Consider the following 13807-nt stretch of genomic DNA (forward strand, 5'->3'; position numbering starts at 1 on the left):
AAGTCCAAATGTACGGCTCGATGAATTTTCCTAAACTAGTTGTGCATGTGACCAGCATCCAGATGAACAACTGAGAGGCCTGTTGGCACCTCCAGAGCCCTCTCTTCTGGCTCTCCAGTCACCACCTTGCACCCAAAGGATATCCAGCACCAGTGACCCTGGCTGGGCCAACACCAAGCCAATGCGATCATGAGAACTGGACTCAAGAGAAGTGGGACAGCCTAAAGGGGTTCACAAGGAAAGGGATCCCCACGAGATTCCACCGTCAGGGACTGGGCTGTGCTCACTCCTCTCAGTGTCATTCCAAACCATGAGGATGGTGGCTCTCACTCTACCCAACAGAGTCAGTTCCCTCTCACGTAGGACTCTGTGTAGGGCTTTTCATCTTCAAATCACAATTCTCAGAGCACTTCTCTGTTTCCTCTCACATCGCTGCTACAATCATTTTTACTGACGATGATGATAGCAACAGCTTCCATTTACTCACTGTTTATAAGGTGCAAACGATGTGCCTGTCTTCTCCAGGATGTTCCCAGTCTGACAAGAAACCTACTAGCCTATTTCCTTGTGTGCAGACACAGCCTTTGCATTCAGGATCTAATTTAAAAACCAAATGGGGTGGCAGGGGCTGGCGGTCTAGCTTAGGGTTGTTAGAGGGCACGCTTAGCATCTGTGGGCTCCTGTGGCTCAATCCCTAGCAAACTTGCTTCTCCCAAAAATACAAAGAAACTATATCAAGAAGATCCTGTATAAAGTACAGGGCAGGTGTTCATAGCTCTATTGGGTGCAAATCTTTCAGTCTCAAGAGATCTTTTTCTTTTTCTTTTGGGGATTGAACTTCTTAGAGCCTTCACACTGAGCTACCTGCGATCCTCCCAGCTCAACCTCCCAGAAGCTGAAATTACAGGCATGAGCCACAATGCCTGGCTTCAAGAGATTTTCAAAAATTGACTACATCAAAAGACGTTATTGTCTTCTGTAACTGGAAAACCAGGGACTGCGATACCTTTCAAATGACATCGTGTCCTATTCACTATCTGTCCCCAACTCAGCTCTGTCTCTGGTGGAAAGGGCCTTGCACACGCATTCCTCTGCCAGTAGCCACGCAGGCTGTTACCTCACTGTTCCAAGGAGCAAGTCTGAGAATCACTGTAACTAGGCCAGGTTTAACTGCCCACCCTGAACCTTCACTGTGGCTGAAGGAATGGGAACACCAGACTGACTCATCTCAACAGATGGGGAGCTCTTTTCAAGAAAGAGAAAGAAAACTATTACAGGACTGCACATGTTTAAAAAAATAATTAAAACAAAGTGAGGGACACAAAAAGGTTAGGCGACATATCCAAGTATACACAGCCAGTGAACAGAAGGTCTAAGGCCAGAATGCAGATCTTCCTGTTTGAGACTCTTCCAGTTTCTTTTCTTCATGATAATTGCTATTATTTATGGGTATACAGCACTGCCAAGGTCTCAGGGCATATGGCACTGTTGGTCAAGTTAAAATAATTTCCCAGGGGCCCAGAATCTTAAGATAATGACAACATTCTCTTTCCCTAGGAGAAGGGGACTGCTGAATCAGACTGCCTGAGCTACACTTGCCTCACTGCAGGTAAAGGAGACAGGACACAGGATACAGCTGCACATTACGACGGATTAACCTGGAACAGCCAACCCTGGGGTCTTCTCAAACTTTTCTAGCAGACAAAGTTGGCTCCCAGAGTCAACTTCAGAGTACAGGGGGCTTAGATAGTTGGTCCATGTATTGTGGCTTATGCTGTGTGATTAAAACAACCGACTGGGTGTTTTCTAAAAACCTGTGAACTATTTTCTCACACTTCTAGAGGTTGGAAATTCAAGATCAAATAGTTGACATGCTTGGTTTCTCAGAAGCCTCTCCTGAGCTTTCAGATAGAGACACCTTCTTGCTGTGCCTCCTCGGGGTCTTTCCTTTGCAAGCCACATTCCGGGCATCTCTTTCTCTGCTTAGAGTGATGCGTATTAGATTAGGGCTCCACTCTTCCTGGCATTTAAACTTAATTACCTCTTCTATGGCTCCAACTCCAAATTCTGTCTCATTGGCAGTTGGGCTTCAACATTTGCATTTCAGGGGGACACCGTTCAGTCCCTTACTGGGAATTACGTGCATACAGCTCACAAAATTTCATGGATTTCCTACAGTATGCTTAGGATAGAGGTCAGAAAACGTCCAGCCTCAAGGAGATTACAGCCGAGCTAGAGGGAGAAGTGAAGATACCAACTCCCCTGGTGGTTCTTGTCACAGTGGAAGGGCTCAGATTCCAGGAGAAAGGAGTCTGGAGTCAGGGAAGACCTTGCAGGGGGCTGTCACCCGGGCAGTGAAGGCTGCTGTTACTGCATCTCCTAAATCCACCCTCCTGAACTGCTTGATATGCTCAAGAATGCACATCTCAATTACAGTGTGGTTTTAGTCCCCAAACCAAAAAAGGCATCATCATATCTACAGCAACAGCAAGAACACATTTAGATACTCTCACCAAGTAATGAGGCCCAATCCAAAGGTACCGACCACAGACCTGTGCAGAGAGTACCGCAGTGCCTGGTGCACATGTCTCTGAAAGCAAAGGAGAAACATAACTGGGATGGAGAAGGGAAACATCACCATCTCCATTCTCAGCAGCTGACCTTGTTCCTTACAGGAAAGAGGATGTGGAGATGAAAGTAAAGTGCTGTGGTCAGATTTTGATACGCGCCGTGGTGAGTGGGATTGATCTGCAGAGCAGGGTGGTTACTGGGGCTGGGGGAAGATGGTACAGTGTAAATCTTGTATTTAAATTAGGCCTATCAGGAGGGGTGACGAATGAACAGCAGGCAGCCCCAAATATGGGCGAGTGTCCTAGGGAGTGGTGACAGTGAAGGGTGGCCAGGATCACTTGACTTGCAAAAGCATAGTGGAACTGCTGGAAAGGCCAGTGAGTAGCTGGACGGACAGAGCGAGGGGACTGTGGCTCATCAGTTAGACCGACAGCATGCAGAGGTGAGGTGCCAGCGGTGGGGACCAGGGACAGGAGCAGGGAGAGGAGAGAAGGGCTGGAGCCTCGGATCACCATTAGTCTAGGACGCCTCTGCACTGCTCTCATTATCCAATCTACTCAGGAAAAATAATAAGAACCACATCTGAAATCAGCATAATTTGAAGAGTAATTGACTAATGAAAATCCAGCTCAGAACCAGAGATATTGCCTCTTCAATCTCACTTGCTAGTTCCCAACTTAATTTTTAAAATTAAGACACCTCTGATGAGACTCAAAATTGTTTGCAATGAATCCAAAATGTAGTAAGGGGAAGAAAAGATGCTAGATGAGAAAAGTGTTCCACTTCAAAAGCTATCATACTACGCCCATGAGTTGGAGGTTGAGGCCGAGAGCGGGGTGGACAGAGTCCTCCTCTATATAAACCATTTAACTACAATGGCATTTATTGGATATGTGTCAAAGAACTTGGAGGAAAATGAGCACTGCCTAAAATGGCTTTTGTGCTACAGATTTGAATTTGGCAGTTCCTCATAAAATATACATGAACATGCACTTAAATCTATATGTACTAGGAGATCACATGCACTTGCGCTCGCCCAAGCTGCAGCTTGATCAAACACTTGATTTTTACCTTCCATCTCTCCATCCATAAGATCTAGACAACACTGCCAACATTGCAAGAAATAAACAAAATAATGTGCAAGCTAGTGTTTCATACTCTAAAGGGCCTGTGAATGTTAGGTATCATTATTATCATCATTACCATGATCTTACTTTGTTTGCTTATAACAGGTCCCATCCCTGGAAAGCTCTCCAGCTCACTATGTGCTCCTACAAGTGACAGCCAAACCCCCAAGGGGGCTCCTAGGACAACAGAGAGGCTACACTTCTATAAGCATACAAAAGGAGAGGGGGAGGGAGAGGGAGAGATGAAGTTTTTAATTGATGTCATTTAGAGATGCCTTATTAGTCAGGACTCTTGGTTATATGTAACATAAGTCTACTTTGAACTTTCCCAGAAAGGTGGCCTTTATCTTTGTTCCTTTGTATGATTTCTTTTGCACTGATACATGCTACATCAAGGGGTTGTGGTGCCAGAACATTCTCTGGGCTCCCAGACACCAGGCCTGAGAGTTCCCATAAGAAGTTGGTACCTCCAGGAAAGGAAATAAGGGGAAAAAATATGAGAAAATGAAAAAATGGAAATAAAGTATTTGTAAATAGGGAAGGGAGGAGGGAATGAAGGGAGGGCAGAGGTAAAGGGAAAAAATGAGAACCAAGACCTGTCATGTAAAGGTACAAGATCCCAATGATGAATGTAACTGTACTGTATACCTAAAATGTACCAGTAAACTCAACGAGAAAAAAAAAAGAGGTTGGTACCTCCTACTTGAAATTTATGTTGGAAGTGGAGGGAGTAAGGCAGGCAGTGGGTCCAAGACGGAAAAGATGCCCTGACATGGCCTGTTGTGTGTCATCCCCAGGAGTCACCCTATCTCCTGCTCAGTGCTACGATGCATGGCTAAAAGAAAAACTCAAAGACAGAATTAAATGGGGAGTCAGGATGGACAATGCTCCTGTAAGCAAGGCTGAACGAGCAAAGGCCCTGAACACTGACGACTGTTGATATTTCTTGGTGACGTCACAGATAGAGTGAGGTAATTGGGCTACATGAAGGGTTTACTTGGAACTGTGATGGATACGTTGCTGATGTAGGCAAGGCTTATAAAGGAAGAGACAAAACATTCTTGAATTAGGAACAGAACAGACAAAATATAGGTTGTGGTTAATAATTAACCTTGTCTTTTTAGTAGAGAAGGTTCTAACTCTGGGAACAGAATCTGGGTAAGAGTCACTCTGACCTCAGTACGTAGGCTTCAGGCAGACTCACTTCTATAAACGAGCCAGTTGCAAGGTTAACTCTTCACAGCCTGCTCAGGGCATAATCACTAGAGTGGTCTCTACATCACCCCAATAAGGGCCTACAAGGCTGCAAAAGTTTAGAAGTGAAAACTCCACTCATAATTATTTTATTCCCAAATCATGGCAAACCATCGAGACTGAAGTCTCTCAAAGTCTGAGAGATACAACGCACCCAAGTGGGCTTTGCACACATCCCAGGCCTCCTGTCTCTTATCAGGACATTGTCAAAACCTTGTTCATACGTGGAAAATGAATCCGCAGCAAGATGCTGGGTTAGAGAATCTCTCCTGGAGATTCCATCACAGCAAAGACCTGTGGTTCAAACTCCCCTCTGCAATTTGTACTGAGTAAGCAAAGCCAGACCCTCATGGATGTGCCCCATCTGGCAGGTGCCGTGGGTAGCACCGGGGGTGGACAAGTTCAACACCACCCATTACTGATGTTCTAAAGTTCTTCATCATTGCAGTCATGGCTGGTTCTGTCTTTCTCTCTCCGTTCCTGATCTCTGAAACTGATCTTTACAAATGTCTGAGTCTAGTTCTTATTCTGACATAATCAAGGGGAATAAGCGAATGCCACAGACATACAGATCACAAATAATTGCAGCCCATCCTTGAGGAATCTTCTTCCTCTGTCACCTTTCTGCGGGATCTCACTCACTCAAAAATGTCAAGAACAGCTGCTAAGGACTCAAATTCTGTTCCTCCTGTGAGCATCCTTTGTTTATTTGCCTGAAGAGACCAGGAGCTTCAGAGAGACCAAACAGTCCTAAATATTCCTAAAGGTGTATCTTCAGTTCAACTGGGAAAGGACTTTTTAAAAAATATGATTGTTATTTTTGTTGCTGTTGCTCGGGGATGGAAGGAACCAAATACCTTAGGAAATTATAGGACACTGCACAGATGCTCACATAAACATAATTAACTCAATTTATTGAAGACCCAATAATCACCGAGCACTGTGCAAGTTTCTATATATGGTATCTTTTAATTCGTACACATTCCATGAAGGGACTACTGCTATCTATTTGACAAGAAAGGGAAGGCTCAAATTAATCAGCCCAGTTGCTCAAGGTCACACTGCCGGTAGATGGCAGAGGTTGGTTCCTGGCCAACTCCAAGGTTTATACTTTTCTCTCTGGGTCTCACTGCCTCCTCTGGAGTGAGGTCAGGGGCGATGGCATCTGCCCCTGGAAGAACACCTACTAAGTACCAGGGTGCTATACACATCATCAATTGCATTTTATAGTCGCTCAAAGAGGCTTAAGAAAGTTTTTCGAAGTCCGACAGCAACTTGGCAGCAAGGCACGGGTGGGATTGCGTGTGCCTGATTTGAAAGCCAAGGTCACTTATCCTCTGCCTGTGCAAGGACGACACTCAGAAAGGCCAACAGGAGAACTGGGTGGACAGGAAAAACAGGGATAGAGAGGCAGGAGGATGGCAGGAAAGGCTTTTACTCTGGAGGCTCAGATAGAGAAATAAGAGCATAGGTACCCAGGCCACATGCTCTCACACATATGTACACATGCACGTGTGCACACACAGACACACGGGTCACAGCAGGTACCTGGAGCTCTATGCCACACCTTCTGATCATCAAGGGAATCAAAAAGAGCACAAACTTAACCTCTTGCAGTTTACATGTGGATGCTTTTAAGTACACTGCTTAAACTAATAGAAGCACCTTGCTCAGAATGAATTCTAAAACATTCTTCTTCACCATTAACTCTCTTGCAACTTAGTAAAAGTACCTCAGACCCAAGTCTGGTTACATAGAACTTTAAGGGGGAATGACTTTTCCAGTTGTGCTTTGAGGCGGAGCGCTCCAGGTAAATATGATCCAAAGTTGGTTAAACTTTATATTTTATAACCAGATATAATTTAATAGAAAAACATTTTAAATGCTCAAAAATTGAACTATAAGGAAATATTACTATTGATGAACTATAGCTGGTATGCAGTTATCCGTATCTGTCTACTAATAAGAAATTCACATAAACTAAAGTAAAATATTCATTCTGTTAAGGAGGAGGTAGTTCCTCTTGTTGTCTTAAATGTTCAAGGACTAATTTTAGGATTTCCCTTCTCCTTTATCCAGTCTTTAAAAAAAATAAACTGGGTCAAACAGCCCTGTGTGGGGACAAGAAGGGAAAGCAAACATCTCAATTATTTAATGAAAGACAACATATAAACTCATTTCCATCTCTCCATATCGTCATTGTAAATTGCTTTGAAGTAGTATCACGGTTCTCCCCCACTCCCATTCTACAAAATACCAGAGAACATCTAATAGGTGTGAGTATAGGCTTCTGACCTCGGCTCTGTGACCTGGAGCAGGACAGATATTTCAGGACTTATTTTTCTTACCCATAAAGCGAGAGTGCTAATACCTAGTATATAGGGCCTGTGCACAGATTGTGTTCAGTGAGACAAAAGGTCACATGTGATGTGACTCCGTCACAGGAAATGTCCAGAAGAGGCAAATCCACAGAGACAGAGTAGATTCATCTGGGGGTGAGGGGGACACATGGAGTAGAGGTCCCCCTCGAGGTGACAGACGCTCTAGAATTAGTTAAAAGTGATGGTTACACAACACTGTTAAATGGTGACAAGGTGCACATTGTAAAAACTTAAAAAAGCAAAACCTAATGAAAATTATATCTACATGGTGAAATAGTGAGCAATTTTTATTTTCACTTTTATATTATTGTCTATCTCCTATAACAAGTATGCATTATTCTGATGACAAATGTAATAGGTAGTCTTTGGTGGGGGAAAAAAAATCAAATAAAAAGAATTAAAACAATCCTGACACAGAATATGCTAACAGAGCACAAAACAGTAGATTCCTGAAGATTTTTGCTAAATCTTGTTGATATCCTAAGGGGAAGGGTTCCTGCCCCTTCCCGCTTTCGAAACTGTGCCCTTCACGCTGGTGATTTTCCTCACTTTCTGATGAAGCCGCTGCTTTTTTACAGTGTTGCCATCATCCTTGTTCCAGCCACCAGCCCCTGTTAGTTGAGGTCTTAATAAGGGCCAGACATTTTTTCTCCAAGCTTTTTCCTCTTTTTCATTCTATGCTCCTCTGAAAATCACATGTCTGTCTGTAACACCGATGGCCCTTTCTAGATTAACAACTTGTAAAACTTCCTTGTCATACTCTCTCCGGCCTCAGTTGCTACCTCCTATCCTGAACCATCAGATCGAATTCAGACATACAGAGCAGGCGCCAGGCTGGAGGAACCTCTCAGGTGACGTTTCCAATTTCACGTTTTCCTTATCAGCCTAGCAGCTCCTCTGCCTCTGCTACTCTTTGTAGAACTGCATTTTCTTTAGATGGCAACACCGGATTTTCATGAAGGTAGTGACTGGAGATAGGTGCAGAAGGAACAGCTGACAGTAACGTCAGAGAGGAAAAGAGATTCTCTGTTTCTCAGATTCCACGCCACGCTGTGGCCACTGGGAAAAGTAGGCTAATTGGAAAGTGGGCAAATTTGGGTCCTCAAATGTGGGCAAAGATCAGAAGTAACCAAAGGTTTGAAAATCATATTTCCTTACATGGTTTTTAACAAACACGAGAGCACATGAAACCGGAGCAGCTGAACACATCTCTTTAACTACACTTTTGAGTGTAAGCAGACAGCTAGCTGCCTTACTACTGCAGTTACATAAAACTATTCACTGCAGAACAGTAAAGCAAAGGATGCCAGAGAAAATGGGCCTCTCCTTAAAACCAATGGGTCTTCCTGGGCCAAAAGGGGACAAAAAGCAATTAGGACTTGGGGGGGAAAAGGGGGATGTGCAGCATTTTCTGTCCCCCTTTTCTATTATTACTAATCTTTTCAAATGGGTATGCCCAGAGGCAAGAATAAGGAGATTTATGCATTAGGTGGATGCCCTCCTTCAAAAAATGCACAAAAGAGTCAGCTTGTGTAGCAGATGAAAGAAGTCAAAGAGCCCAGGGGCTATGGCTCCAGACAAATTGGGAAGAGAAGAGCTGGAGAGAGTCAGACAGAACAAAACCCGAGATTCAGGATCCTCTCCAGAGAGAAGCAGTGTGTGTCCTGGACTTTAGAGCAGAGGTTTTGGCCAGACATAGGAATCCAGTAGTGACACGTGCTGCTTGTAGTGAACAAGAAACGCTGAGCAGGGAATCATGCAAAAGAGAGAGGTTTGTGAAAATGCACCTTTGAAGAGTTTTAAAACTTTTCACCTTGAATATACTTACCAGGACTAAGTGGTTCACCTTTACTCTCCACAAAGATTCTGGGAAACATATCCTGTAGCCTCAATTTACAATCAGTTATAACTTCAGCCACGGTCAAGAAGCAGGTGCCAAGCCTGGGTAGTGTGGCACCAAGTCCTGTGTCCTTTCCATGGCTATCTGAGTACATGCTGAATGTACACACTTGTAGAGCAAGGAGCTCAGCTTTATTTATGAGTCAAATGACTTCTTAAGGAAGCAGTCCAATGTATGAGAAGTCTGAGATAAAGATATGAACAAACTGACCTTCAGATTTGTGTGAGATCTAACCGGGCATGCCTAGCTCTTCACCCCTTCTGAGAACTGCTCCTATAAATAGACAGAAGACAGAGGGCAAGGCAGAGCACAAGGGAACCCATTCAGAGAGTTTTAGCCCTCTTTTTCTAAGACTCAGAACATTACAGTAGTGAACCTTAACTGGGTGTTTATTGTGAACTGTTCTGAAGGGTTTACTAAAATGAATTCACTGAATCTTCACACGAACTTCGGGACACAGTGTTGTTATCCCTGCGGAGAGGCTGCTATGGTTTCACATTGTTTGTCCCCCACATGTGGTAGCATTATGCCTCAAAATCTATTTTAACCTATTTTTAATGAAGCCACAGGGATAAGCCATGTGGCTCATCCAAGATTACCAAGTTTACTTACTAAGTGGCAGGGCTGGAACTGGCACCCAGGTGCCTCTGACTCACAATCCAATGTTCTTTCCGCTACAACTTGTTTCTGATACACTGAGTACTTGCTCTTGAATCTTTCAGGGAATGAAATACAACCAACGTGAATAATAGTAACAATACACAGTACAGCAGAGTCATGGAAGCAGCTGAAGGTCGTGGAGAGTACAAAGAGGTTTGGAAAGTACCACACGACATTACTACCAGGAAAGTCCACATAAGAAGTCAACATAGAATATGGGGGAAAATGGGATTCCCCAAAGCAAGTCATTAATAACACAGCTGGCTGCATGCACATTTTACCAGAGGCATGTGCATTTGCACACATGTAGCCACAACATGCAGCTGACAGGAATAGAGCTGGTCTCCTTTCCCCCTGCTTCTGGGCTTGTGGCAGCAAAATCCCACCCTGTGCACTGAACATGCCTTTAAGGAATTCTTTCCATTTCATTAGCTTATCTGGTGGGTTGTCAGCGCTGAATGGAAATAAAAATCTGTTATGCATGTGATAGAGTTTATTTTAATTCTACTACTATATCTGAGGGAAACAGATTTGATAATAACTACAGCCCTACACTAGAATGATGGAGAAAAGGAAAGTGGAGGCAAGAGCAGATGGGAGGTGGTGCGTTCAGTTAGTGATTGGTTTGTAAAACCAATATTCTCATCACTGCTGATAGCAGCTGGTTTCTTAGAGAAGGCTCACAAGAATGGCTGGGACCTCTGGTCTGTCCACAGAATGGGCTAAGCGTTTGAGATGACAGGCCCTGGGCCAGGGACCTCCATCCTAGCCATCTCTGATGCACACAGGTGTAGAAGAAAGAAGTGTTTGCTGGTGGCATGTTGTGAGTGGGCCCAGAGAATGCACACTCACAGAAAGAGTAGACCAAAGTGAGCCCAAATGGTCAGCTGGGGTACAATTACAAAGGCAGTAGTAACTTCTCTCTCAACAGAACTCTGGGGAGAGGACCAGGGATTTAACTCAGTGGTTCTGCTGCCTGCCTCCCAAGCACAAGGTCCCAAGTTTGATCCCCCACCCCCAGAAGAAAACTCTGGGGATCTCCAAATCTTATAGGGTCTGGAAGTTCTTGGAGAAGTGGCAGATAAGAACAGCAGCAGCTTAGTCACTCTTAGTAACCAGCCTCAAGCTGATAAGAACAGAGATGCCACAGTCATTCTGGAATGAAACCATCAGGGACCAGAAGAGAGACCAGATCAGAGGTGAGGAATATTTTTAATTACAACTGATAGGTTCATTAAAAGAATGCCATGTGGAGGTGATGTTTAAATAAAGAACCATAATTTTAACTCTGCTAAAGTGAGCAGAACGTGGGGGGAAAGGATAGGGAGTTTAAAAAAAAGGGAAGATGGAAAAAACTACTCTTTTCATTAAAAAGAGACATTATTAAACTAATAAAAAAATTTTTTTAAAGTATTTCCAACACAGAGACAGACAGATGCATAAAGAAGAGATCACCGGGGACATCTGTCAGCTGGCCATTCCTGCAAGGCTCTGAATAAGCCACATTTCTGTTTGGACCTGCCCCCACCCTCCCTTAAACAATAGGCTTGTCCCCTCTCGAGGCTTGGCTTGGTTTCTATTGTATAAGAACTGAAGTGCTCTCAGTGCTGCTGAAACTGCTAGAATACTAAAATTGTCTCGTGCAGCCTAAATGGCATTTAAAATAAATACTATGAATTGATGAAATGACCAATTATGTTAAGTACCCCTGCCTGCTGTAATCCAAACCAAATCTTACCCCATTATCCTCAAAACTGAGAGGTGATTCCACTGCCTCTCTGGCCTCTGATTCTGAACCAAAATACAGACACCACACTTGACATCCAAGGAGGAACTCAAGTACTTCCAGTTAATTCTTACAATTGGTTTTGCACTGGGAAAAAAAAATAAATGTTGTATGTTTCTACTCAATGCTTTACACACCAAACAACTATTAGACCACATAAAGTGGTTTTCCGTTGTATTGTCATTTTAGTTTCAACGTCATTTCAGGTTTTCACTTCCACTATTTCTCCCTAGGGCAGAGATGGCGAACCTTTTAGAAGTTTCAATGATACAAACAGCACCACACAGCACCGCTGCGGCACGTGTGCCATAGGTTCACCACCATTGCCCTAGGATATCACATTACAGGTAGTGCCTGACTTATAATTTTTCAACTTGATAATGGTACAAAAGTCCTACGTGTTCTGAACAAACTGTCCTTCAACTTTTGATCTTTTCCTAGACTAGTGATGGGAGGTACAGTCCTCCTGTAAAGCCACAGCTCCCACTTGGCCACAGGATCACAAGGGGAAACCCTCAACACTACAGTGTGCTGCGTTGCTAAGATACATGTACAGCAGGTCAGGTATGTTAAACACACTTTCAGACTGTGATATTTTACATAGTTTGTAATGGGTTTATCAGGATGTAGCTGCATCCTAAGTCAAGGAGCACGCACAGTGTTCTGAAGCATAACGTGGGGCACACATTCCACACATCCACCACTGGGTCCCCATCACTGTGCTGTGATGTCATTTCCCCCACCCCAGACACGCACATCTGTTTTCCAAGGCCTGGTTCAAGTGTCAATTCCCCAAGAAGTAACAGCCCCCCTTCCCCCACCATCCTGACAAAAACAAGGCTCTTTCTTCTGTACAACATGGCGCATCTGCCTATCTTTCTAGCCCACATATTTATGCTCTCGGGGCCCTGGGGCAATTGCACACAGTAGACTCTTTCTCTGGCACTCCAGTCCTATCTAGGCCTCAACCTCAATCTTTCTGACTGTATGCCTTTAACAAATGGGGTCTGATTATCTAAAACAAATTCCTCCTACTTGCTGGAGGGACAAAAAATAAAAGGATATTTAGTATAGAGGAGAAAAATGAGCGTACGGCAAGTATATGTCCTTCTATTTGATTATAATCTAAACCACCTACTGGTGTGATAGGACAGTACCCTTTGTACACCGACATCTTTATTTGCACAACTTTTGCTCAGGGGAATTGACAACTTCTGGATGTCCCAGTAGCAACCACCAAAGAAGCACAACAATACTAATTAGGAAGACACACAGTTTGAAAAGTCTTACCATAATGAAAGTGTCTGAAGAACTCTAGACAGATCCAGTAAAATGATTAAACATTTTAATCATATTCTCAAACTCTCACCAAGATTTTGATCCTCAAATGTACCAAAAACAATACTGTACTTAAATGGACATAAATCCAATGAGCATCTGAAATGTGTACTAGTTTAATTCTCACTGAATAAGGAGATTGAGAAAATTTTAAATCAGTAAGAGGAAAAAAAGTCTACAACAATTGCATACAATCTCAGCCTACAATCACTCAACTTCAGAAACTTTAGCAATGTTTCTCTTATGTTTTTATACTCCAGAAACAAAAAAAACTAATATGCATTGAGCAGATTTTACCCAGTGTAGAGCCAAATGAATAAAAATTCTATAAGGAAAAGCTCTAAGAAAATAAAATCCCTTTACACAAAATAATCCAAATATTAATGGTATTTGTATCACTGCTATAGTTAGAGGAAAAACGAAGTTGCAAATAACTTTGAAATTCACTTCAGAAAAATTCAAGGGATAATCATAATTGGTTTCCACTTACACAATCTGGAGAGCAGAATAGATATTTTAAAATTATGTATTAATTTTTGAGAGTGGAGGGAATTCCTTTTATTAGAAATTTAGGATATCTATGATGGCTAGTACAATGAGGACTAACCAAATTTGCCTGCCTACATATCACCTAAATGCAACCAAATTCTTTAGTTCCTGATTTCATGGATTATTAAAAAGACAATATGCAACTGCATGCACTGTAAAACAACAAGAAAAACAACTCTCATAATTGACTGAGGTACTCCAGAAACCTGAAGATAAATATCTCTTTTCTTAGCCACTGTAG

At 43.0% G+C, this 13807-nt stretch overlaps 1 protein-coding gene across 10 annotated transcripts in view; it reads right to left on the bottom strand.

Moving 5' to 3' along the window:
- Positions 1-13807, bottom strand: part of Foxn3 (forkhead box N3) — a 377946-nt gene that overhangs the window by 90785 nt on the left and 273354 nt on the right. The window lies entirely within an intron of this gene.

The sequence above is a fragment of the Fukomys damarensis genome, unplaced genomic scaffold (assembly GCF_012274545.1).
Source record: "Fukomys damarensis isolate Sample0158 unplaced genomic scaffold, DMR_v1.0_HiC HiC_scaffold_21, whole genome shotgun sequence".
NCBI lineage: Eukaryota > Metazoa > Chordata > Mammalia > Rodentia > Bathyergidae > Fukomys > Fukomys damarensis.